A 26,777-nucleotide genomic window follows, 5' to 3' on the forward strand; every position below is an offset into this window, starting at 1 on the left:
TTTCCTCAGTGGGTAAGAAGTACATGACATGGACAAACTCATTGCTTTTAAGAGCACCACTGGAAGCTATCCTAGTGAATGTATTACATGAGGAACCGTGAGCACATGTCAGATGTCGAAGCATGACCCCTTTACGTCTATCATCATTGTCTCTTCAGGGCTCTATTCAGCAGCTGACCTTATTTAATCCAATATTGTAGGTTAAGATAGTAAACCCGACCTCAATTTATTTCCTGTGTAAGCCATTAGAGGAATTGCAGTGCCTTACTAGATGAGGACTGGAGCACTGTGGAAACGGAGTGGACGTGGGGTATTTACGGGCTACAGAGACGTCTGCTCAATCAGCCCAAATCATCTCTGACAAATCCTCCTTCGTCTCATTTAGATATACGATGGTTGACCCTGAGAGCTGCCATAAAATATATATTTCTCTTAACCCGATTCAGCGCTTTCATTGCTTGAGCGATGCTGTTGAGTCACTTCTCCTAATCTCTAATGCAGCAATAGTGACCAACAATAGATGAGACAAATGTCAAGCAATGCGAAGAATTTCTGTAAGATGCACTGATTATTGGGTTATGTAGAGGGAGTTTAGGTAGGAGACTCACCCACCAGTCAATTTAATAGGTACACCTCCACACATGCCCACTAGCCCTTAGTTCTGTGTTGACTAATGCATATCTGTGTCTTTATGTAGCACCAGGGTCCTAGAGTCACGTTATTTCATTTCACTTTATACTACATCAGCTACAAATGGTCAAAATGACAATAAAAGCTTCTTGACTTGACTAAATGCAATTATCCTGTCAGCCAATAATGTGGTAACAGCTCAGTGCATAAAAACATGCAGATACAAGTCAAGGGCTTTATATTAAACATCCGAATAAGTATAAAAATGTATAATCTTGTTGAATAAGTTTTGGTGCCAGACCGGCTGGTTTGAGTATTTCAGAAGCGGTTGATCTCCTGGGGCTTTCACACACAACACTCTCTAGAGTTTACACAGAATGCAATGAAACTGGACAGCTGAAGATTGGAAAAAGACCAGGCGATGTCTTTTCAGTCTTCTGCTGTTCAGTTTCGGTGAGCCCGTGACCTCGGATTCTTGTTCTTGGCTGACAGGAGTGGAACCCAATTTGGTCTTTTGCTTGTGTAGTCCATCTGCCTCAAGGTTCAACGTGATCTGCATTCTGAGATGATATTCTGCTCACCACAGATGGAAGTGAGGTTTGTTGAGTTATGGAAGCCTTGCTGTCAGCTCAAACCAGTCTGTCCACTAACCCCTGACCTCTCTCATCACTTCTGCATGCAGAACAGTAGGTGTTTTTTTCTGTGTAATCTCTACAGATCAGCAGTTTCTGAAATGCTGAAACCAGCCCAAGATCACATTATTCTCCATTCTTATGTTTGATATGAATGTTAACCGAAGCACTTGAACTGAATCTGCATGATTTTATGCCTTGCGCTACTCCCACATGATTGGCTGATTGGATAATTGCATGAATGAGCAGTTGTACAGGTTTTCCTATTGAAGCTGGTAGTGAAGGTGAGTGTATATAATACAATATGAATACAAAACAATATCTGTTGTTTATTGCTTCAATTTGCCAGCTTGGTAGAGTCTGAGTTAAGGATATGCAGGACGTTTATGGAGCCTGGCAGTGTGTTTGTGTTACAGTGTTTATAATAATGTACTTATATGTACATGAACATCCATAAATTCTGATTCTAAAAGGTATTCACTTTAATGAACTCTTCAGTTGTCAAGGTAATGGCAGGCTTTTAAAGTAACTGATTTTGCTGAATTATTTAGGTTGTATCTGAGCTAATTGGCTTCCAAATTTGATGAAGGAATTATATTGTCATTTATGCTATAAATTTCCTTATAACACTTATAAAATACTTATGACAGATGCATTACATTGTAACAACAGCATTATGTTTGCAGTCTTTATGACACCTGATGCTCACTGATAAAAGCCTTTCAGAAATGTCTGTGTTTATGCCACTTGTATGTAAAGACTGCCATTTTATCTCAGAGAATCTCTAACTGGCTAGGAAAATTTGAAGTGGATATTTCTAAAACAGCCATCAGTCTAGGGATTCTTTGTTAATACTCTCATCTTCAATGTGCTGTTAACAGTCATGGATTTTTCAGCCTGAAACGTCTTTCACCATTTTGAAGAGGGCATGTTTTGTTTTGGCTGTGAAAATCAATGTGTCTCAGGAGTATGAACAAGTTTAATATCTCTGTCAGCTAAGGAGTCGGTGATGGTTGTCATTTCACTTAATTGCTCTTAGCTCAAAGTAGGTCAGTTAGCTCTTGTGTTCTGGAAAGGTACCTTTCTTTCTTTCTTTCTTTCTTTCTTTCTTTCTTTCTTTCTTTCTTTCTTTCTTTCTTTCTTTCTTTCTTTCTTTCTTTCTTTCTTTCTCTCTCTCTCTCTCTCTCTCTCTCTCTCTCTCTCCCTTCCTTCCTTCCTTCCTTCCTCCCTCACTCCCTCCCTACAGTATTCCTAAAACCTAACAGATATTAAGTATTGTATTCATAACTCTCAGGCTTTTTCAACCTTACTTGACTTTGTTTGATCTCTTTGTCAAATGACTTCCCTGTTCTCCTGACAAGATCTGAGCAAATGCTTGCTCTCAGGCCTTTTAAAGCTCAGATCATGAGCTTCCCCTTCTACTGTCTGCTGCTTATTTATGGCTTTAGTCAGCCATTGTGCACAGTAAAGTGAGGGCAAGTGGGCTGAGGAGGTTTGTGTGTGGGTGTATGAAGCCAGAGGCCCCTTGCCTCAGGGGCCTGTGTTTTTCCCTTCCACAGGTTAATGGAGCGTGAGCTGTAGCGGTGGGTGTGTAAAATGTACCCGCTGGGCCTGAAGGGGCATTGTGTAGCTCCATGACCGGGGCCAGGCAGCTGGGGAAGGCATTAGGTAAAGTCTTCCTGCAGGTCTGCATTCCTCCTCCACACCATGTTCAGGTACTGAAAGGCCTTCATTCCTCCAGCCCTGTCCCACCGGACCACTTGGATTCATATTAAAGCCGAGGACACTCTGGCATATGCAGATTTATCACTTAAGCTCCATTATAAACACAGGACAAATGTAACTTTCACAGACTTAGGGCCCATGCCCCGAGGAACACAGATTCTGTAAGTTAACCAAGAGACAGAGCAGATCTTTCTCTTTTTATTTCCCCCTCTTCTTGTGTTTTTTGGCCTCATTGCCTCAGGATTCCAAAGATAGTACAGTCTGACTTTTGTGTGTTGATTGCAAGTGCAAGCTTTCGTTGGCAGCCTCACTGGCATTTTATATGAGGCTAGAGAGACTTCTGGGACACACAGGGAGACAGCAGGGATCTGACCCTAGTCGTCCACGCCTCTCTCCGTTTATCGATGGTGCTGTTAAATGAAGATTCTGTGCTGAAACTCATCTCTTGGCGCACCACTCTCTGTTTCTTCAACACTTGCTTTGGAGGATTCTTTTCTGGCTCATGCCTCGTGGCTCTGTTGCTCAGTGGCTCTCTCAGCCGCCGAGCACCATCTGTGCCGGACAGTCCGCATGTTTTCGTTGCACTTCATATTCTAGTCACACTCAAATGCCAAGCAATCAGTTTAGATGGCGGTGACATGTGCTCTCAAATGCTGGATTTGAAAGTCAAATTTCTTACTTGGGTCCATTTATGAACAGATTGTAAGACAGACTTTGATGGCTTAGTCTTTCACCTTTCCAAGAGGCTTGTGATTATTTGCTGGGTGATCTGTCATACTGTACTAATTTAAACAGTCGGTGGAGAGGATTAAAAATCTCCTGCATAGCACTGATTGACGTGAGCATTACCTAGAAGTTTGATGCCAATGTTTAATGAAACAAATATTCAAGATCAACAAATGTGATGGGACATTTAATGGTAAAGGACTCATGCTGTTTATTTTTCATTTCCACATTGACCTATTTCCAATCTTTCTTTATCAATTACAATTAAACAGGCTGCTTTTTGTTACTGTACCTTTAATACACTGTAAGTAGGAAGGGTTGTTCATAGCTTCATGGGTTGCTTGGGAAAGCTGATAGGGATGGCATGCTACAATACAAGGGATGGCACAATAGGGATAATAACCAATCATGTCTGTAAGTTAGTGTATGTGGAAGAGTGTAGATAGCACTTTCGTGTGAGTGTGTTACGCTATCCTGTGACACAGCATTTAAAAAAAAACGTGGTGGTTTCACGTCTATCTGAGGAAGCATGTTTTAGTCTTCACCCCTGCCAGTTGGTAGCTGTCATATGATAGGGGAGACCTGACTGGTGCAAAGAGAAAATGGGGAATATATATAAAAACATGTATTCTTTAGTAGGTGAATAGGCTTTGAAAGAGCAAACTATTAGCTAGATATAACATTTCCAAGCAGTGCATCCTTAATCCGGATAAAGCCGTCTCCTAATCAGTGCCCATATTAATGAATAGTGGTTCACGGGTACAAGATTGGACTGCAATGAAATATTCTTTTACTCAGGCCCAGTTTAATTATATAGGAATTGACCTGCACATTTTTTTCAGTCAAGGCTGAAATGTGTACAGCATAGAAGTTGTAGTAGTCAGTGAACTTTAGCCAGTCTTTTTGAAATGATTTAAATTAAAAATGAAAGCCAGGACCTGCAAAATGTTTATCAGCTTTTTCCCCCCTCATCTTCTGATCTGCTTTTCTCTTTAACACTACAGGTCAGGGCAAACAGCCTGGACAGCTGCTCAAATGACCATGTGGGAGTTCACAGTAGTGACATAACCATGAGGAACTACACAGTTAACTTGAGGCTAAGCTTCCATATAATAATCACTATACTGGAATGTGAAGCAGACATTCTGACATCCAGTTTAATGTAAATTTGTTTAATTATATGTTCAACACACATCACTGTAACAGGATATAAAGATGTGTGGTTTTTTGTGCCGAGTTGGGGTGGTATGTGGGTATATGGGCATCAGTAGAAGAATAAAGACAAATAGCTCCAACCACCTGCCCTGGATATCACACTATGAGGCTTGCATTTGAATATCATCGTCCAAATAATCTGGTAGGCTTTTCACTAGAATCCTCCTTACTTTCTCTTGCGTCAGAATGTCTCTTAATAAACCAGGTAAGAAGAGAGATATTTTTGCTCCCCATTAAAGCAGCACTAATTCCTTCAAGTTGAAGTATTTTAAAAGTTTTCTCATGCCACGGCTGCAGAGATGAGGGTTTATCTTAGATCCAGTTAACCAAGATTTCAGACTTTCAGACTATCAACCATAACCTTTAAACTAGAATAAAATCACATGACGGCTGATGTGATTTGTGTATCAGCCCCAGATGTGGAAAAAATCCAGAATTTTGTACATAGGAAAAAGCTCTCTACATCTGTAAGAATCTTAATTTAAAAAACCGAGATAAACCTTGGCAGAACCAGAGGACGTGACTGAGTTGCAGGATGATGTTTGTATTTAGGACACGTAGATGGTTTGAGGGTTTACTTGGTTAAGGATATAAAGGTTACAGTATAAACGGGAGACTTTTTTTTTTCTCTTGCATTATTTCAAACAAAGCATTATGCATAGATTTTTATAGCTTTGTTCTATTCTTCTCTATATGGAAAACTACTGAATTATTCTCCAGAGGATTAGCAGACATTGCTTCTATAGTATATATTGAATTCTCGCGTTTTGAATGTAAAATACAGTCGGCCCTTTAAGTTTTTCCGAGTCTGTGAATCTGAAGGCAGTGATGTATTTTTTTTAACCTCTTTTTCCAGAATGAATGTCCATAAATAAATATCCGTTTCAAAGCAACAGGACCGTGCCCGATATAAAACTTGACTGGTAGTTTCAAAACACGATAATCTCCACAAAATTAGTCAGGGCAACCATGTGATAAGATCAGAGCCATGCTGGCTAATAGAAACATGGGGGGGACACGTTCTTATCGAGATCAAACCTCTCCAGCAGCTCGATTAATGTGACTAAAGCAGCTTGTAGCACAGGACACGGAGCGCTGAAGATTTTCTCCCCCTCTGCGCTATAATTATTGATGCAGGGCCTGTACTGACATTTGCAGATGCAGTTGAAGCATGTCGGGACTCATTATTGATCACAGCTGTATTAGCAGTCACATGAAGTTGCGAGTGAAGTCTGTATCAAGTTGTGCAGCAAGGACAGTAGTGGAGACGATTTTTGTTAGGCTTTATTTTGAATGCATCAGCATGTCTTCACACTGCGAGAACATAAAACCAACAGTCATTACGCATACACACACCTAAATTGTACCTGACCTGTCAGAGAGATGAGTGATGGTGGTGTACTACATGTTATTGCATTCTTATGTACGATTGCTAAACCAGCTTAAATGAATCTGAAGAAGGTGCTTGCGTCCAACATGTACAAGAAATGCATTATTATTATTATTTGTTCTTCGCCATCTCTGTTCGGCGCACCGCTTGTGTTTATAAAATACGTTCACGTTTGCATTGCATTGCATTTGGCAGATGATTTTATTTAAAGCAACTTACAATAACAGTCTGAGCAGATGAATTGTTGATGCTTTGCAACCTTGCTTAAGGCTCTAAAAGTGGCCCTGTGGCAATGCTGGGATTTGTCTTATAGTTAGTATTTCAGAGCTTTAGTCACTCAGTCACCACTTCTCACATTTCTTATCTAACTTTACACACTTGGGTGAATGACTTCAGTAGTTCGTCTTCGATTGCATTTCGTTCTTCAGCTCTGAAAGTTCAGCCAACTTTAACTGTAAAAAAAAAAAACGTTCATGGACGGATTTATTACATAAATATAATCCATCTATTGAACTATTAGGCTCAGTGCACACTCGTGTGTATCCTTTTATAGTCTTCGTTACCTCTTACCAGAAATAAAGGTGATTTTCCTCCTCCAATTTAGTCACCTGCCAATTCCCACCCACCAGCCAGCTGTCCGTGACTATACAGCATCTACCACCTGGGGAGTGTAAAGACTAGCACATGCTTCCTTTCAGACACATGAGGCCAGCTAATCAGATTTAATGAAGTCGTGCTACATCACAGGGCAACGTAACACACTGGGAGGAAGATGATGTTTATCCTCTTCCACATACATACACTGCAAATAAAGCTCATTGAATTGGTTTAATTAAAATGTGTACATCTGTTCCATGTGATTGAATTGAGCAACATTTACACAATTCGTTTCTGTACATTTGACATGATTTTATTGTGCGTTTTCAAACCCTTGTATAAAATCAAATACAGAGCATGCACCCGAGCTCAGAATCAAACCAAATGCTGGAAGTGTTTTTTTGTGCTATTCTACTATGTGTGTATTGATTGCCTAAATTGAACACTAGAATTATACAGTGGAACCTCGGTATGCGAATTTTCCTATAAGAAATAATGTAAATGCAGATAATCCGTTCCAGCCACCCAAAAAATATTACCAATATTACCAATATCCAAGGGTCAAAGGATCCTCACAGGAAGTCATGCCACAAAGCTTGTGGCTAAAAATAGAACAGACCACCCACACCACCAATCTGTACACACAAAAAAAAAAAACGCACAGAAAAGTTGGTATCTTGGGATGACTCTTTCGGAACAGCTTTCACTGACTGAAAGAAACCCCATAAAATTCATAAACTCGCTTCAGTTGGCTTCGCTTGAACTTTCATCGACGCAGACAAGTTTTGAACGGCTCCTGGATGTACGCACAACTTAGCCGGCGTTCGGTTCGTTCGTATGCTGAAAGTGCTTCAGATTCCAATGCAAATTTCTTGCAAAAATTTAAATTATTAAGTAAAAAGTTAGGGCATTCGTATGCCGAGGTTCCGTTCAGTGCCAACATCCTGATTAGACTTTACGCTAATACTGTGCATATTGATCACACTCATTCTACATCATTTAACTTATTAATTAATAACATGTTTAAATCATGTTCAGTGTAAGCAACAAAATCACATTGTCTTAAGAAACAGAATATTTTCATGTAAACTATATAGGTATATTTTTTTTATCGTAAATCTGACTGACCACTTTTTATTTCCTCATTGTTGACAGGTGAGATGGAGTATACCATTTTACCTTGAAGTGGCCACAGATATCTGTGGCATGCTTTGTATTTTTAAAATCATTTAGGACTGACTTTATATTTGATAGGCACACTGGATTTATATATATTTGCAGGAACTGCTGGAAGAGGTGATAATCTTGCTGTTAATACATATACTGGCTTTTGTGCAGATGCTTTGACACGATGATATGAGGTTTCTGAATAGCTGCTTGACATTAATGGAAGTGGCTTTTTTTTTTTTATTTTAGCCCGTGTGCAACGTGATACCTAACCTACGTTTTCCTCTTTTAATCTCATCTTATGAAATTCTCTCAGGCTGTTCTAACCTAAGACTTAGGAGATGAGTGCCTGGTGTTCTGCCTTATGTGTAACTTATAAGCTAGATTTTAATGAGATGTACAAAGTGTGTATTAGAAATGTAAATGTTTGTGTGATGCTGCATTCAAAAGCCTTTTCTCAATATGTTCACATGCTGTACATCATGTAAAAATAAAAAAAAAATAAAAAAGCTTTGAGAACACAGCCTTGTGATCACGCTATAATATGATTACCGCTGTTCTTTTTAGTGAAGATTGTGAGTGGATTTGCATAATTTCTGAGCGTTAGCATTCTGTAGAGGATATGACTTGACACGTGATAATAGGGAACATTTTTATCACAGGACTCAGAATCTCAGCTGGTTTCCTAAGTGTTGATGTGTGCACAAGTGATCCTGCTGCCTGAGATGAGCACATGGTAACATGGCTGTCTGATTTAAACAAGCTGTCAGGAATCAATAGCCTGCAAATGTGTTGATAGTGTAGCATCATAGAGAGCAAAGGTGAGCTGCTTTTAAAGCTCATCACGCCACGTATGTCAGAATGCAGGCCGCTTCGGTTATTCGTAGCTGACGTTTGCATGCGGCGCATCGCTCCAGATTCGCATAGATGTAGGCAATATGTAAGACAGATTGCTTTGGTGCTTTCTGGAATAACTGTAAGTGTTACTCTGCAGATCATTGTTCGGCTCAAATCCACTGCCTTGGACAAGAGTGGACTCTAAGCAGGCTTCAATCTCAGAAAAAAAAAAGTCTCACATCGTGGATAATAAGGACAAGAAAAAATACTACAGTTTTTCCTGTGCCAAAACTTTGCCTCCTCTTCCTCCTCCTTCTCCTCCTCCATCTGTTCAACTGAAGCTTTGACCCCCCTCGTCTGCAAGCGACTCAATGTCTGCCTACACACTTCCAGTTTTACCCGGCGTCCTCCTGATGATCTCCGTTCCACCCACTCAGCAATTACACACAGCCCAGTACACTTGTGAATCACAGAGACCACCAGGCCTGGATTTTAACCCCTGTGCCATCTAAGCAAGAGTGCACATGCTGCGAGAGAGCCTTGTCTTTCTGCTTTCCTTTCAAGTGTCCTTTAAGGCACTCATTCTAGCAATATATTCTGCAAAAGTACAAAAGTGAGGCTTGGAATAAGAAATAAGTGAGCAATACAAAGCAATGGTTGAAAAAGGGGCTGGAAAAACGGAGAGAGAAAGAATGGCATTTGTAATGTTTTTTTAGGTCACAGTGCCATGATGCATCACCATTCTGTACATCACAGCTTAAAATAAAATGCTGTACCTTGGCACCGGAGTGTGGTGTAAAAGCTCAGGTTTGCCACAACAGCACATGGATGTAAATCTTCTGAACCTTGCAGTTGACCTGGTAATTTAGTTTCTTCTTTCCAAGTCATGTGGAACACTTGCCTCTTGCTCCAGGGCTCTCTGTTGAACTCCGATTGGAAACATGCAGTGAATTTTCACATGGTTGTTTTATTCCTGAAATACTTTAATTTGGTATGACTGACCTTCTTTTTCTTTCTTTTTTTTTTTTTTTGGGCACATGGCATGCCTCTTTTCCAGATCTCTTTGTCTTTTTATGTAATCAAACCCACAGTATTTACTTTTTCTTTATTTAATGTGTTTTGTGGCTTTCATGATGCATCTAAGAATTGAATTTTTTTGTCTTTGATATTTCCTCAACTTGCTGCTTAGTGCTACAGAACTCTTAACTAGGCTTAGTTAATTAAGAAATAACTGCAAAACATCACTGACCTTTATCAAATAATCACATTATCACAACATGAGAATATAGGATATAGCTTAAACCTTAATAAGTCAGCTAAATGAGACACTCAGACTAACACCAGGTGATTATACCGATCAGGCATAACATTATGGCCACTGAGAGGTGAAGTGAATAAGACTGATGATCTCCTCATCATGGCACCTGTTAGTGGGTGGGATATATTACGCAGCAAGTAAACATTTTGTCCTCACAGTTGATGTGTTAGAAGCAGGAAAAATGGGCAAGCGTAAGGATTTGAGCGAGTTTGACAAGGACCAAATTGTGATGGCTAGACGACTGGATCAGAGCATCTCCAAAACCGCAGCTCTTGTGGGGTGTTCCCGGTCTGCAGTGGTCAGTATCTATCAAAAGTGTTACAAGGAAGGAACATGGGCGGGTAAGCCTCAATTGATACACGTGGGGAGTGAAGGCTGGACCGTGTGCTCCAATCCAACAGACGAGCTACTGTTGCTCAAATTGGCGAAGAAGTTAATGCTGGTTCTGATAGAAAGGTGTCAGAATACACAGTGCATGACGGGTCAGGGCTGTTTCGGCAGCAAAATGGGAAACCAACACAATATTAGGCAGGTGGTCATAATGTTATGTCTGATTGGTGTACATTCATTTCATTTTCACATTTCAAGCCATTTTGAATAAATTCCTAAGGACGGCAAAAATAAATATCGGCTTCTTGTCTCGTTAAGTGAAGCACTCTGGTGTTAAATTCCTTTTTGTAGCCTTCCAAGGTGAGTAATTTTTGGTGTGTGGAATCAATTCCAAAGCTTTTCAGTTGACTCAGTTGTCAGTGTCTGAATCAGTGAATCGACTCTTTGGATCTTCGGATCGACTTCAATATGATGCTGATTTGTCGACGTGACTCACAAGATATATTAAAAATATATCAGGTGTTTGCTAAGGAGCTGATGTGTCATCTATCAATATGTTTTTAACTACTTGCAGGCTAATTGATTCAAATAGCTTTGTTACTTGATGCGCAGGAATAAAAAAAAGGAACAGGATTCGTGAAGAGCTGTGTTGTGAAATAAAAATCGTTAATCTAGTTAATTAGTAATTAAGTAGACGAATCGTTCACTGGATGATTCAGTCATTTTTAATTGTTGTCAATTTCAATGTAATTTCAATGTAAAGACCTTGTGGGCAGAGTAGAATAATAATATAATGCCTTATAATAATACTACTACTACTACTAATAATAATATTAACAAAATAATAATAATAATAATAATAATAATAATAATAACAAAATAATAACAACAAAATAATAATAATAATAATAATAATAATAATAATAATAATAATGCTGTGTTACGGCAGGAAAAGTGGATAAATATAACCATACATTTATTTTGTCAATTAGTTATTACAGCTCTGACCTTCATCAGATTTAGGGTTATGGTTGCAATCTTTTTAAAAAGTATTTAAATGAATATTTTGGAAAATAAAACATGTACAGGCTGTGTGTAATGGAGTTAGGAGATGTGCAAGACCCATTTGCCCGGTTTATGTTGTGCCTGTTGCTACGTTTTTCCTTCTCCCAAAGCGGATGGAGATCTCCGGGGCCATCCTATCAGCACAGCACTTTCCTGATTGGCCGGTTATTTCAGCGCAGCAAGCTGGTGCATTAATGCGTATTTGTTTGCTGTAATGACCTATTATATTTATTCCCTAATCAAATCAGTGATTTGTGTTAGTGTGAGGAATATTGAACACGGACCAGTGCTCAGTTCATAAAGGATGATCACCCATCGAACAAATGAACACTAATGTGATACTGATGGCGGAGCAGCGCTGTATTTCCATGACGATATTTTATTGCACGTTCTATTCATAATGAAGTCGACCAGTCACATGGCTGCTGTCTGACTAATCTTTCTCCCATCGCATGCAATTTTATTGCCGTCTAAATGCTTCAGCCTTTTTGTCACATCAGACAGTTCTCAGATGCTTAGTGCTGTGTGTGTGTGTGTCTCACTTTCATTATTGAATCAAAAACCCCAGCTCACTGGGACAGTGATGGGACATGTCAGACAGGATCAGGTTAGCGTATTGCTACCTCAGAGCATCGTCATGGTGACAGTGACAGCGCTACATCAGGGTGCGCCTCACTGGGCCCATCTGGCTGTGATGACAGGAGCCATTGTTTTACAGCATGCTTTGTCTCACTGGGATAAATTTGAAATTTTAATGAATAATTTTTGCAGGTTTTATTAGTAGTGGCATTAATCATGAATACCAGGGGAACTTGGTAATAGTTTTAGATGACCCCACCTGCTGTTTTTGACGTTTGTGCATGTTTAAGTGTGTAAATATGGTCTGAAAATACAACGTCTTTTGGATTTAAAATCTTTTTTTTTTTTTTGTCTTTGTGGTTTTGTTGTTTGCCTTAAACTATCCCTCACCCCCACATGAAACCTGTTCTCTCTCTCTCTCTCTCTCTCTCTCTCTCTCTCTCTCATTCCGCTACTCGGTACCACCTACGTCCAACACAACACTGTGGGGTGAAGGTTGCACTGCTCTCAGCTGCACTTATCATGTGTTAATGCGGTGTTGCTCTTAGCAATGCACTACACTGTTGTTTTATGGGCTCTCTCTTTCTCTGTCATTCTCTCTGCAGGCCCAACACACTCCACAGAGAGCACAAACTCCTTTCTCTCCCCCCTCATCCCCGCTTATGTGGCTTGTAATTAGTTCATTTTCCACTTTAATAAAGTAGACGATGGCCACGTGGGCTTTCAAACAGACCCAGCCCAGCCCTAGGCCTGAACCGAGTTCCAGGTAAATGAGAACCTGTCAAAGCGGTCCGCTGGGAATAATGAGGCTGAGGAAAAAAGTGTGTGTGTGTGTGTGTCTGACAAAGAGCGATAGGGAGAGAGAGTTCGGGGGTAGGGAATGCTCAGCCTCAGCCTGTAGCTGCTCTCATAAAGCAATCATCTTACACACAGCACCCACACACTTTTAGTGTGCTGAGTCAGGAGCAGTGAAGAGAAACAGGGCCTTAAGTGATGCCTTATTGATTGGCCTATTTGTAAAGGGGAGGGAAGTGTGGCAGGGCCTCTTGACTTTACACGCCTGTGTCGGGCTGCATGTGTCCCAGCCTGATCTATAATGGCCATCATTTCTAAATACAGCACTATGATTACTTCTGTACTCTCAATTCCACACCCCACACCCTCACACCCCCACCCCAACCCTCACCACCAATCCAGTGCTTATAAATACTTTTTTCAATTGGTCTATTCTGTGACTTTCAAGTCGGAAAGGAGCTACACTGCCGCTGTGGGTTAAAGCTGACAGAACGGATTGGAGCTACATCGCCTCAGTCTGGCTAACAGCTAAAGCCTTAGATGTAATGTTTAGGGTTTATATAGTGCAATATTTATATGTTTATATAGTCATTTGGAAATCACTCATGAGGTGGTACAAAAAAGTGTCTGGGACAGAATAAAAAATAACTAAATAATAATAATAACTATTATTATTACTGTTGTTGTTACAGAAGCATTTGCACAAGAATGCTTTATTGACACCCCGTATATTCTGCCCTCAGACTTATTATAAGTGAGTTTTGGTTAACAGATTTTGGAGTATTTTTGTATATTGTGGACTATTCTGTTTCAGATGAGTGCATTTCTGTTTAATAAAGTAGCATTTTGGGCATTTACTGGTGAGCTCACTTATTCTGCACACACACACACACACACACAAGCATGCTGAGATGTAGGGCACGGGCCACTGAGCTACATCATTGCTTCATTTGGATCAAGCTCAAATGCACTAGAGTCATTTATCTACATAGTGTGTGTGTGTGTATTAGTGTGTGTGTATGTATTAGTATTTGTTTGTGGGGGGGTGGATGTATTAGTGTGTGTGTGTGTGTGTGTGTGTAACCTCAGAGTGCTGGGAATACCGACGGTAGAAGGAATCGAACAGAATCGAGTGTATTCCCTTGTAATCCTCAGTACTGGAACACACACTTACACACCATGTCAGTTTTAATAACGAGCCTTTAATAGTTTCTTGTTTCTTCTATCACGTCCTAGGAAGCAGGACCTACTGGTCTTGCATTTTCTGCAGATATGGAAGAGTAGAGACCGATCCGCACACACAGATCCACCTAAATGCATAAATTCATTATACAGTCTACTGTGTTTTGCACGGCATCAATAATGAAGGAGTTCTCCAATGGCCATGCAAAAGAAAGTATTTGGTTGCTTATTTTCAGCAACCATATACCTATAAATAGTAGAGCTGTGCATCTAAGTCACAAACGTATCCTTTCCTCATTTTTCAACTGTAATAAGCCTTACAGTGCAACTCCTCTAAAGAAAAAAAATAAAAAAAAATCCCTGGCTCTCTCTTGTTTGTAACGTACTGTTCCTGTAGCTGGAGGGGGTCTAAAAGCTGCTTTCTGGATGGATCAGCGCAGCACTGAGACTCTGCTTTAAGCCTGTTCTTCTGGAAGCAAATGCCTGCAAAGTCCTTCAGTCACCCGGATTATTCTGAATGTTTATTTGTGCTCAATCAAAGCAGCTGACCTTAGACTGAAAATGTGTACTGTAAATATTATTCACATATATTACCTCGCCTTGACTACCTGTAAAAATAGCTTCGGTTGTTTGTTATCACGTACAGCGGAATTTTAATTCAGGATTTATTTCTGTAGTCTCAGAGCTTTCTGATGTGACACTCAGATATATCCAGACTTTGTTATTCATTCATTTATTTACAAAGTTGTGTCTGATTTTCTTTCTAATTCATCTTTGTTCTTCACCTACCAGTTAGGCGTCCTTTATCATACAAAACTTACCAAACCCGGAGGGGGGGAAAGGCTATCACGTAGCGTCCTCCTGGACATATGAAGCCAACCAGCCACATAATTTCCAACTGCTGCCCATGCTGCATCACTGAGTGGTGTAACACATGCATCCTCATGCATGAGCTCATAGACGTCTACGATGACATGATGTTATTGTGATTGATAGTGGTCGATTTTGCTGTCTTGGACTCCCAGGCATCCATGTCCAATACCCCTCATTAACCCATGAATGCTTCCTGACTCTCAAGAAAACAAAGCAGTGTTTTTAAACACCAATATTTCTAATAATTATATAACAATATTTCTAACAATTACTAATAAATATTTTTTTTGTATTTGTAAATTAAAATCTTTTCTCTCATACAGCATTTTTTTGTATTTAAGCTGACATTAATTACACAATTATTTAATGTTAAGTCAGACATCCATGAATAGGTTTTATTTCACAGTAATAAACTAAAAATAAACATCTCTGTAATAAACTGTTTACGATGACAGAAAGTGAAAAGCGCTACACCAGCTCACCTTTTCAAGCAGAGAACTCAAAACAGCTGCACGACTGTCAATCACTCCATATTCCTCTGTCGATTGACTCATCTGCTGTTTATTAGGGAGTGAAGGTGAGGGGGGAGAGAGACTGCTCTTTTGGTGTATTATTTATGCTCTCTTTTTAAAACCTGGAGCTTCTACTCAAAATGTGTAAAGCCAAGCAAGTCTGAAACGGCCATTTAAATATTTATTTTTTTCACAGCGGGGAATTGCAACCCTGCTGCCTCTGCCGTCATTACGGAGGCTCTAGATAGGTCAAGGGGCAGAGCAATCAGAGGTCACTGTTTTTCTCAATTCACCTGGATGCAACTTAAGAACAAATATTTTATGTTGGACATATTGGGCTGGCTTGTTCTTGAAGGTGGGTGAATGATACACAGGATATAGGCTGTATGGTCAGGCACGGTGGTGCAGTGAGCTGTGGGTATTGTCTCTGTGGAGTTTTGCATGATCTCCCTGTGCTTTCCTCCCATCTCCCAAAAACATATTGAAAGGTGGATTCTCTAAATTGCCTCTAGGTGTGAACGAATGTGTATGTGTGTGAGAGTATGACTTGTAAAGCGTGTATTCCCGCCTCACACCCAGTGTCCCAGGGCTCGACTCCTTTATCCACAAGAACCCTGAACAGGATAAAGTGGTTACCGGAGTTTGGAGTACTACAGTTAAGATCCTTTCTTGTTTTAGTTCAAGCTTGTCTTATCATCACCTTTTTGTTCAGCAAAAAAAAAAAACGACTACTTTTGAACCTTTCGGCTTCGATCAGCATTTAGCCGTTTATCTGTTTTTGTCCTTTAAGCTGATGATTATTGGACGTCTTCTAACACACGTCTTCAGTCTTTACCCGGATTGATACAGTGCTGAGGAATCAGTAGTCAACACTGGCATACTAAGAAAACATGGACAAAAAAGAGGCAAAAAAAAAAAAACGCTGCCTCTGTCTCTGTGTTCTACACGCGAGTCTCTAATGATTCCACATGGTTTTGGAATGTTTGCGAATGCATCTGTTAAATTTAGGTTGCGAGGTTCTCCGAGTTATTTGCCAGCTACTACAGACGAGGTAAATGTGCCAGAAATTTCCCCCATCTGCAAACTTTCAATAAGCAGACAAGAAAAAAAAAAAGACTCAATACTGCTGCACTGTATAATGACAGTTGTTGCTCCCTGCAGCTTTTCCCGAGATTCTACGTTCAGAAAAATAAGGCAATGTGTGCATTCTGGATAAGGTTTTTCCATAGTTTTTCTTTCTTCCCAGTATAAATTATGCATAGTGCACAACTTATAATTATCACAACGCGTCAGAAGACACATTTTAGAAAGATAAATCTGCCGCACTTTTTAGATGAGGAAGACGAGATGGCAACTGGTTAGAAGAAAACCGATTAACTGTGTGATTTACACCAGTGTTCTGCTCGACCTTTTTCAAGGATTTCTCAGCATCACTCGCTTCCTCTTCAGGGATTGGTGTTATGCCCTATCTCTAGACTGTGTGTTAGACGGTGTGCAGCATTGTTCAGTGACCGTTACGTGACCGCTTTCCTCTGGGACCTGCCAGGCAGTGGTTACACGGCACTTGAGTCTCGATACCACTCTGTTGGCGGACGGCATGCTCCAGCGGTGAACTGGTCCAGTGACCAGCGGATGACCTGCTGCAGGAGCAGCATCACTTTTTAATGATGGCACAGAAAGCTTTGCGTCTGTTGGGACTTCTTCCTGCATGTAAGTGCTTTTAGTAGACAGAATATTTATACACGCACACACGCACTGTCCACTTTAATAGGAACAACTTTTGTTTTCACACCATTCTGTGTAAACTCTGGAGACTGCGTGAAAATCCCAGCAGTTTCTGAAAAATGAAAACCCACCCCATCTGGCACAAACAACCAAGTCACAGAGATCACAAAAAGTTTTCCCCTATTCTGATGTTTGATGTGAAAATTAGCTGAAGTGCTTGACCTGAATCTGCATGAGTGTATGCCTTGTGCCTCTGTCACATGATTGGCTGACTGAATATCTGCATTAATGAGCAGATGTTCAGGTGTTCCTAATAATCTATATATGTGTGTATGTATATATATATATATATATATATATATATATATATATATATATATATATATATATATATATATATGTAAAATATAAATACACACTGAACAGGCATAACATTATGACCACCTGCCTAATATTGTGTTGGTCCCCCTTTTGCTGCCAAAACAGCCCTGACCCATCATGCACTGTGTATTTTGACACCTTTGTATCAGAACCAGCATTAACTTCTTCAGCAGTTTGAGTAACAGTAGCTCGTCTGTTGGATCGGAACACACGAGCCAGCCTTCGCTCCCCTCGTGCATCAGTGAGCCTTGTCTGCCCATGACCCTGTCGCCGGTTCACCGCTGTTCATTTCTTGGACCACTTTTGATAGATACTGACCACTGCAGACCGGGAACACCCCACAAGAGCTGCAGTTTTGGAGATGCTCTGATCCAGACATCTAGCCATCACAATCTGACCCTTGTCAAACTCGCTCAAATCCTTACACTTGCCCATTTTTCCTGCTTCTAACACATCAACATTGAGGACAAAATGTTCACTTGCTGTCTAATATATCCCACCCACTAACAGGTGCCATTGAGTGAAACCATTTTAAAGAGTCTCTAAGTGCTCAGTGTGACCTCTGACTCTCACGTGTCACATCGAGGGAAACATTTGAGTTGATAGACCTGCAAAATGCCAAGACCAATTAGTCTGTTACTACAGATGTTCAACTTTAAATTAGTTATGTGTCTCCTTTATCACAGCTGACATTTTGTTTCTCTTTCATGTGTTTTAGGATGTTACCTAATACCTATTCCTGACCACAGTGTGAACTTTCCTGTTATCAGTAATTGCTTTTAAAAAAAAACTGTACAACTTATTCTAATCTACTATAGTTTCTAGATTAACAACTCACACAGGGATCATATTTGTGTATTCATCAATAATTTGTTGTAGATGTTTATTATTGACACAAGTCTCTAGTGTCAGAGATTTGTTTTCCTTTTCCAACATGATGAAGTGTTCATACTTTGTATTTTCCAGTTTCTTGGTAACATGACAATCGAGCATGTTTTTTTGTCTTATTAACTTCTCGAGAGAAGAAAAACAGAGGCGGCCGAGAGGACTGTTTATCGATGTTACACTGTGCATGATAAAAACGAACATATTGATGAATGTTCCACGAAACGATAAATGAAAAAAAGCACCGTTGTTCTTTAATGAATAAAAATTGTAGTTGTTGAGACATTGCTGTTGTATTAAAGGGAAAAAAAACCCCAAACACTACAGGATTTTTTGTTGGAAAAATAATCGAACTTGATGTGGTAATAAATCACACACATTGATTTTTTAAGGTTTTTTTTTCCTTATGTAATAAATGTTTTTGTTATTCTCTATTTTTCTCTCAAGGTTGTTATGGAAGCTTAACAGAGAGAATGATTTTGGTTGATAAAAGCTGCTCTTAATGATCGTTTTGAGGTCAAGGCAAGAACATGTCCCGGTCAAAAAGCTAGCGATTAGACTGAAGTGGACATTAAATTCAGACTCGATGGAACTTTTCCCGCTGAGAGACCCTATGTGAAGAATTTCCAATAAGGGAAAAACACACACACATCTATAAGTGTGTAATGAGCTCGTAACAGAGCTCCTGCTTAGCGGTATTCAGATTACATTTCTGGGCATGTCGTGTATGTTAATAATGTGGCCGGAGGACGTGTGTAGTAATTATGACGAGAGATGGGAGAGTCTTCGAGATGTATGCATGGTCATCACTGCTGACCTCTTTACAGCGTATACGCATGTTAATGCACACTGATTACATTGGGGTTTACTGTAAGAGCGCTGGTGGCCATGCGTTTGATCAGGGTTACATGCCTAGAGGCTATACCTGTGCTAGAAACTTAATAATGTAAAGTGCTTTTTCTGACATGCCCAATATTTTATTGTTCTGCATTTTAAACTCGGTTAGTACGCAACTGGATTATAGTATGGGGTTTTTTTGCAGCCTAAAATGTTTCTGTTTGTTTTTCACTTGCAATATAACATTAAAGGTAGGGAAAGATCTAACAGGATACAGTAAACTTTGTGTATTCACTGTAAATATAAATTGAGCCCGATTTTTTCTTTTCTTTTCTTTTAATGCAAGAGCTTTCTAAAACACAACGTGAGTGACAGGAGAGGATAAAAGACGTGTGCAGTTAACAGTAAGATGTGACGATTAGTCAGACATGATTAGTTAAATTTACCAGCAGGTAACCTTTAAGTGCTGCTCATTTAAATGTAGTGTATGTCTCATATAGTCGACAAATCTTAATGTAGTCTCTTAGAGTACAATCTAACAGAGGTTTTATCTGTGTGGAATCATACAACAGTAGGTTTCCATTTCAGACAGGCTCCAAGAAGAATCGCTTTTAAAGACTGATCCACTTTACCCTCACATCTTCACTCAGTTTGTTTGTTCTCCTACTGTAGATATGTACATTTCTGTACTGTTTAGCTCTTATCATCTCTCTGAGGATTTTAGATGTATACAGAGAGAGAGAGAGAGATCAGGCATAACATTATGAACCAGCATTAACTTCTTCAGCAGTTTGAGCAACAGTAGCTTGTCTGTTGGATCGGATCACACGGGCCCGCCTTCGCTCCCCACATGCATCAATGATGCCTTAGCCGCCCATGACCCTGTCGGCGGTTCACCACTGTTCATTTCTTGGACCACTTTTGATAGATACTGACCACTGCAGACCGGGAACACCCCACAAGAGCTGCAGTTTTGGAGATGCTCTGATCCAGTCGTCTAGCCATCACAATTTCGCAATTGTCAAACTTGCTTAAATCCTTACACTTGCCCATTTTTCCTGCTTCTAATACATCAACTTTGAGGACAAAATGTTTACTTGCTGCCTAATATATCCCACCCACTAACAGGTGCCATTGAGTGAAACCATTTTAAAAAGTGCTAAGCATGACCTCTGACTCTCACGTGTCACAAAGAGGGTAACATTTGAATTGATAGACCTGCAAAATGCCAAGACCAATTAGTCTGTTAGTGCCATTATGAGGAGAAAATCAGTGTTATTCACTTTCTCATAATGTTATGCCTGATCGGTATATGTATATATATATATATATATATATATATATATATATATATATATATATATATATATATATACAGTATATATATTTTATAAGCACACTTGTGATTATGTAACATTCAGTTTAGCAAGATTTTTATTGCACACAGTGTATACCACTGGAGTGTCAGTAATTTATTTGATGTAGCCTAATGACTTCACTATATTTTATGGCTGCAAACAGACCTTAAATATTTTAATAGTTAAGGGAATTAATTAACATTAAACTTGAACTGTAAAAGAAAAATGCTGTACGAAAAATATCAGTTTATTTATTTATTTATTTATTTATTTATTTATTTATTTATTTATTGTTTTTTTAGTAAAAACAACATAAAACGTACATTTATTAATATCTTCGTTCTGTACTGGCTTTCTATAATAAGGCGTCAATAATAAAAAAAAAAACATTTATCATCTACTAAAAATGATGCCTTAAGTAAACAACGTGTGGGGCCTGACAGTTGACAGTGATGCACCTTCATTATCGACGTAATCAATTTGTTAACTAATCATCACAGCTCTACTATATTGATAATTACTCCAAACGAGAAATATGCAGCGTTTGCAATTATTGATTGCTGGAGTAATAATTAAAAGGCGCCGCAGTAACAAGCCGTGTTAAATCACCTGCTCTCACTGGTGCATGCCGAATTTATGATGCATCTCAATCCTTGACTGAAATCAAATTGTTCTCAAAATTATTTGGAAAACAAATGGATTAATTGTTCATTGATAAAGTATTCACCTCCTCAGTGTGAATTGTCCTTTTTTTTTTTTTTAACTCTGCACATTTTCTTTTTCATTCCTCAATGCAGATTTTCTCCAACTCTGCCAAATTATTTGGAGAATTTTCAGGTCATGCCTCAGATTTTCAGTTGCACTAAAGTCTGCGCTTTGGCCTCGCTGTTACAAAACACAGGGCTTCTTTTCCAGACATTTCTTTGTAGTATTTATCCTGTGCTTTGGCTCATTGTTTTGTTGGAACATCTATTTTTTTTTTGCCTTAAATGCAGATGTTTGGAAACAGGTTTCTCCTCACCATGTTGCCTGGGATGACAATAAACTTTCCAGTTCCTCCTGCTTTGAACATGATGCTACCACCACCGTGCTTCATCACAGAAATGCTGTTATTTAATTGAGTTTTAGTTTTTTAGCTTTGGCTTTAGACCAAATGGATCAACTTTATTCTAATCAGACCACAAAGTCTATTTCCAAGATTTTCAAGCATAGCCTTTCTCAGAATTGCCTTTATTTTGGCCACTCTCCCATAGACGCTGGATCTGTGAAGAGCTGCAGATGTTCAGGTTTGCACAGGTTCTCCTATTTCAGCCAGCTCTGTAACCCCTTCACTGTTGTACGCTGGACTCTTGGACACTCCTCTCACAATTTCTCTCGTTGCTCAAGCACTCGGTTTGGCCTGATTTTAGTAGTGTACTTTAGTAGTGCCATATTTTTTCCCCCCACTTTGTTATAATGGATTGCATGAGTACTTTTTTAAGAAGGATGATCTTTTTTTTCCTCTTAAAAAAGCTGCACAGGACGTTGCTTGTTCTTCATGACAGCAGGACTGATCTGATCTGTTTTAGCTGTCAGACCTCCCAAAGTCAGACATGTTTATTGTGCAAGAATTCCAACTGGAATCAAGTGGATTTTAAATGAACCAGAGTTTTAACATGTTATTTAGTGTGAGCTGAGGAAAATGAAATACTAATTCTTAAGAAAAAGTGTAAATAAGTTAAGCAGATTTTTTTTTTTCATTTTACAAGTAAATTCAAGGCCATTTAAATACTTTATTTAATTTATAGTCACTTTGAAAGGAGCAGGGAAAAAAATGTAATCTTTAATTTACAGTAAAAAAAAAGAGAGGAAAAAAGCACTGAGGGGTGGTGGAGAATACTTTCTGGAGGCACTGTATATTATTCAGAAATGAATTATATAATACAAAGCATTTACCACCCTGCTGACTGAAATAACTGGAAGTAAATGAAACAAATGACCCTTATTAAATCTCTTTAAGTTAGCAGTGACACACGATTCATTCATTATAGTTGAGGAGATATGGCGGAGACGCTACCCTTTCGAATTTTATGGACGTTTTTAAAGATCATTATGTTATATATGTCACTTGTGCATATGGAATTCTGTTACAGTAGATACGAACAGTGGTTCGGTGACGTCTCTTACTTATATATTGGCTTAAGGATGAAAGGGAGATGGGTTCAGTTCAGTTTTCTCCTCTGTGTGTACTGTGTTTTCCCTGAGGTTTGAATTTTTCTTAGTTAGGGAAAGTATTAAAGTTGACACACTTTTCGGAGCAAAAGCGAAAACGTATCCTTTCATTTTGTCATGAGGAAGACTCAAGGGGTTGTATGCATATGCAGGCTTTAATAACTAAAAAGTGCTCAAAGGTAGGTATAGGCAAAAGTATCGGAACAGCCAGATCAGGTAAATCCAGTGCATAAGACAGAAGCACAAAAGAAAAACCAGACAAAGGTGAACAGGTGAAAACAGGAACATCCGAGCATAACAGATTCAGAAATCGTGAAAAACAACAATAAACAAATAACAATAAACAGCTTAGTAATGTTATGGACCGAAGGATCAGAACGCATACCTCGCAGCAAGGAACTGAAACCAAGGGGGTTATGTAAAGGGTGAAAAACAAACATAATTAATTAGAAACAGGTGCACATCATTAAAACTCTGGTGACTGTGAAGGTGGGAGTGCTGGAGGTCGCTGGGAGGCCGTAGTGACCGTGTTGGTCGTCCACTGTGAGAGTAAAGTGGAGTAGCACATGATAAATATTTTGTCTTATGTAATGAATAAAACACTACGAAGCATGCTGTTATACAAAAATAATCACCAGCAAGGTTGCATTTTGTGTTCTGATGTGATTCAGACACTTGGTTACAGTTAACATGTTTTATTCTCATTATATCAGAACAATTCACTTTTCACACATTATACTTTTCATCAATTTATAGTTTCACTGATCAGGCATAAAATTATGACTCAGAAGTGAAGTGAATAAGACTGATTATCTCCTCATCATGGCATCTGTTACTGGGTGGGATATATTAGGCAGCAAGTCAACATTTTGTCCTCAAAGTTGATGCGTTAGAAGCAGGAAACATGGACAAGCGTAAGGATTTCAGCGAGTTTGACAAGGGCCAAATTGTGATGGCTAGACGACTGGATCAGAGCATCTCCAAAACTACAGCTCATGTGGGGTGTTCCCGGTATGCAGTGGTCAGTATCTATCAAAAGTGCTCCAAGGAAGGAACAGTGATGAACCGGCGACAGGGTCATGGGCGGCCAAGGCTCATTGATGCATGTGGGGAGCTGAGGCTGGACCGTGTGATCCGATCGAACAGACGAGCTACTGTTGCTTAAATCGCTGAAGAAATTAATGCAGGTTCTGATAGAAAGGTGTCAGAATACACAGTGCGTGACGGAAAAAGGGACACCAACACAATATTAGGTGGGTGGTCATAATTTTATGCCTGATCGGTGTATACATACATGAACAAATTAGTTAGAACAGTTTGTTTTCTCTCTTGAATGATACCAAGAGCCACAATTCTTAGGCTTTCCCATGTCATGAAACAAAGAACTGACACTGAAGAATCCTTTCAAATAAATGACACTGTACAGAAAACATCACCATATCCTCCTCAGTTTATGTGGAGCATCTACCATACAGGACGCTGTTTTAGTTGTTACTATATAAACGATAACACATTCAAACGAACACATTAATATAAATCTTGTGAACTTTTGTAGCCGACAAAACCGTCGGATCTCCTTCTGACCAGTCAGAATCCAGAATACAAGAACGCTGTGCTGCAGTCTTTCTCTAAACGCATCATTATTATTATTCCTCTTTATATTACTTAATTAAAAAACGATGGCCATTATTCTCCCATAGATTCCTTAGTAGTGAGAGATCAAACTTAGTTCTTCCTACAGTTTTTCTTACATGCATGTAGAGAGATATTTTAAAGAACAACTTCTTTTCTTTACACTACAGAAAAGTCTCTGTTGCTTTTCCACAGTATTTAAAAATATATATAGATCATTTCTAAAACATGTACTGTGTGTCATTATTAATCATTTCTTTAGCTGTATTTGTTGGGCAGTTATGTGCAGTCTGAAGCAGTAAATGTATTTACCCTGTTCTTCCAGTAAGCGTTTATTTATTGGATGGAGTGGGACAAACGCAGGAAATGAAAATAAAGGAGAAGAAAAGAGTGATGCTTGGCATTATATTGAGCAGTAAGTGATTCTGACCTTTCAGCTTAAAGGAAACTAGAGAGTGCAACCCACTGCATGTTAAACCTGCCCTGTATCCACATCTAAGTAGTTGTTATTTTCACAAATCATGTCTCAATTTGTTTATTTTTTAATTTTTTTATGAACCTCTAGTTAATAACATTTGGGTGTTTTTTCTGGCATAATTGTTTAGAAATATCTCTTGCTGGAATATTGACTGCTGACTCCACAGCATGTCATATCTTATATCTCATGGTGGTTTTATTAGTCCCACTGATGGGTTAATGTAATGACTGCATTACTGCTATGGCTCTCACTATGGCTGCCCTCTAAGCATATTTTTTTTAATGTCGACCCAAATGTGTTCTCTGTAGCATCGAATGCTGATTCTAACAAGTCTGAGGGGACAAATAAAAACCCTGAGGTCTGATTTGTGAGAAAATGTGTTTTGCTCTTGTAAAATGCTTACTCTACGGATTTTATTTACCTTCAACATGAAACCATGAAAGGAATCATTTCTAAAGCATGCTTGAAGCATTCCTGGAATATGTAGTGCATGGGAAAATGGGGGTGGTCCGTGATTCCTGGCACTTCCTTAGCCTTGGGCAGTGAATCCGTCTACATTGGCCTGCCTTGCATTTCTGTATGATGATGAGTTCATGCAACTCGGGCAGAGAGAGAGAGAGAGAGAGAGAGATGGGATAGACAGACCAGTCAGGGCACTGGCTCATCTGTAGCCCAGACATCCAGCTGTTTGTTGGATTGAGTGATACCCGCATCTTTATGTGCCTTGTGAAAAGTATAAACATGTGCTCTGGAAAGATAGCCATCTAGCAGATTTTTGGGATTCTCTCTGAGCCTGGTACTGTAAAACACAACTTCATCTGTCAGCCTGGCTTTGTGACAGTACACTGATTGTGTGCCAGAAGCCTGGTTGTGGAAATCTTTTCTCCCCTCCCTCACCCTCTTCATAGCTAAGGCATCACCAGGGGAATTAATACAGTGTAGCATGCCTTGTTTGAGAGCTGGTGTGTGTGAGGTCACTGGGAGTTCAGTGGAACATGTCCTGTAGGCATCTTGTGTGTGCCTGTGTGAATTCTCAGGAACAAATCAGCCCCACTATGCAAGAAAAAAAAAGCACCCAAACCAGGTAACTTACCTTATCTAGTCCTGAAAATCTAATCTCTTTTTCATTTATCTTTTTTATTTTAAATTTATTTTATTTTTTAAACTGAAAGACTAAATACACAGTAGTATATACATGCAATATACATGATGTATATAACTAACTCTATGTGCAAGAAGAAACTATTTTGTGTGTGTGTGTGTGTGTGTGTGTGAGCTGCAAGACTTTGCTGTGTTGTTATTTCAACTTAATATTTCATTATTTCAACATATTGTCATTATTCAGGCTTACTATCTTGTTCGTTTGACATTATAAATGTAGTTCTACTTAATAAATGGAAATTATGATAAAGTCTTATCTTAATAAAGAGTTATTACCTTCTTATTTCTAATTATAAATACATTATTTACTTGCTATCTTCTTGTTTCGTCATACACCGATCAGCCAGAACATTAAAACCAGTGCCAGATGAGTTGAATAACTCTGATTATCTCGTTACATTGGCACATGTCGAGAGGTGTGATATTTATTTATACTGTAAGCTGTTTTCCATGTAGAGAGCGAGTCAGACAGATGTTGCCTTAGTGGAGTTCAGTTGAGATATAGATGTGGATGGGGGATGTGGTAGCTTAGTGGT

General features: G+C 39.2%; 1 protein-coding gene across 2 annotated transcripts in view; it reads left to right on the forward strand.

The window, feature by feature from the left end:
* LOC131345641 (kelch-like protein 29) overlaps positions 1 to 26,777 on the forward strand; it is a 183,155-nt gene that overhangs the window by 18,184 nt on the left and 138,194 nt on the right. Inside the window, exon 3 of one of the 2 annotated variants that reach the window (XM_058378623.1) lies at positions 24,928 to 25,017. The exons of the other annotated variant lie outside the window; for it this stretch is intronic. The gene's annotated coding sequence lies outside the window, so the exon portion shown is untranslated. The remainder of the gene's footprint in view (positions 1 to 24,927; positions 25,018 to 26,777) is intronic. 2 annotated transcript variants of the gene reach the window in all.

The sequence above is a fragment of the Hemibagrus wyckioides genome, linkage group LG25 (assembly GCF_019097595.1).
Source record: "Hemibagrus wyckioides isolate EC202008001 linkage group LG25, SWU_Hwy_1.0, whole genome shotgun sequence".
Taxonomy (NCBI): Eukaryota; Metazoa; Chordata; class Actinopteri; order Siluriformes; family Bagridae; genus Hemibagrus; species Hemibagrus wyckioides.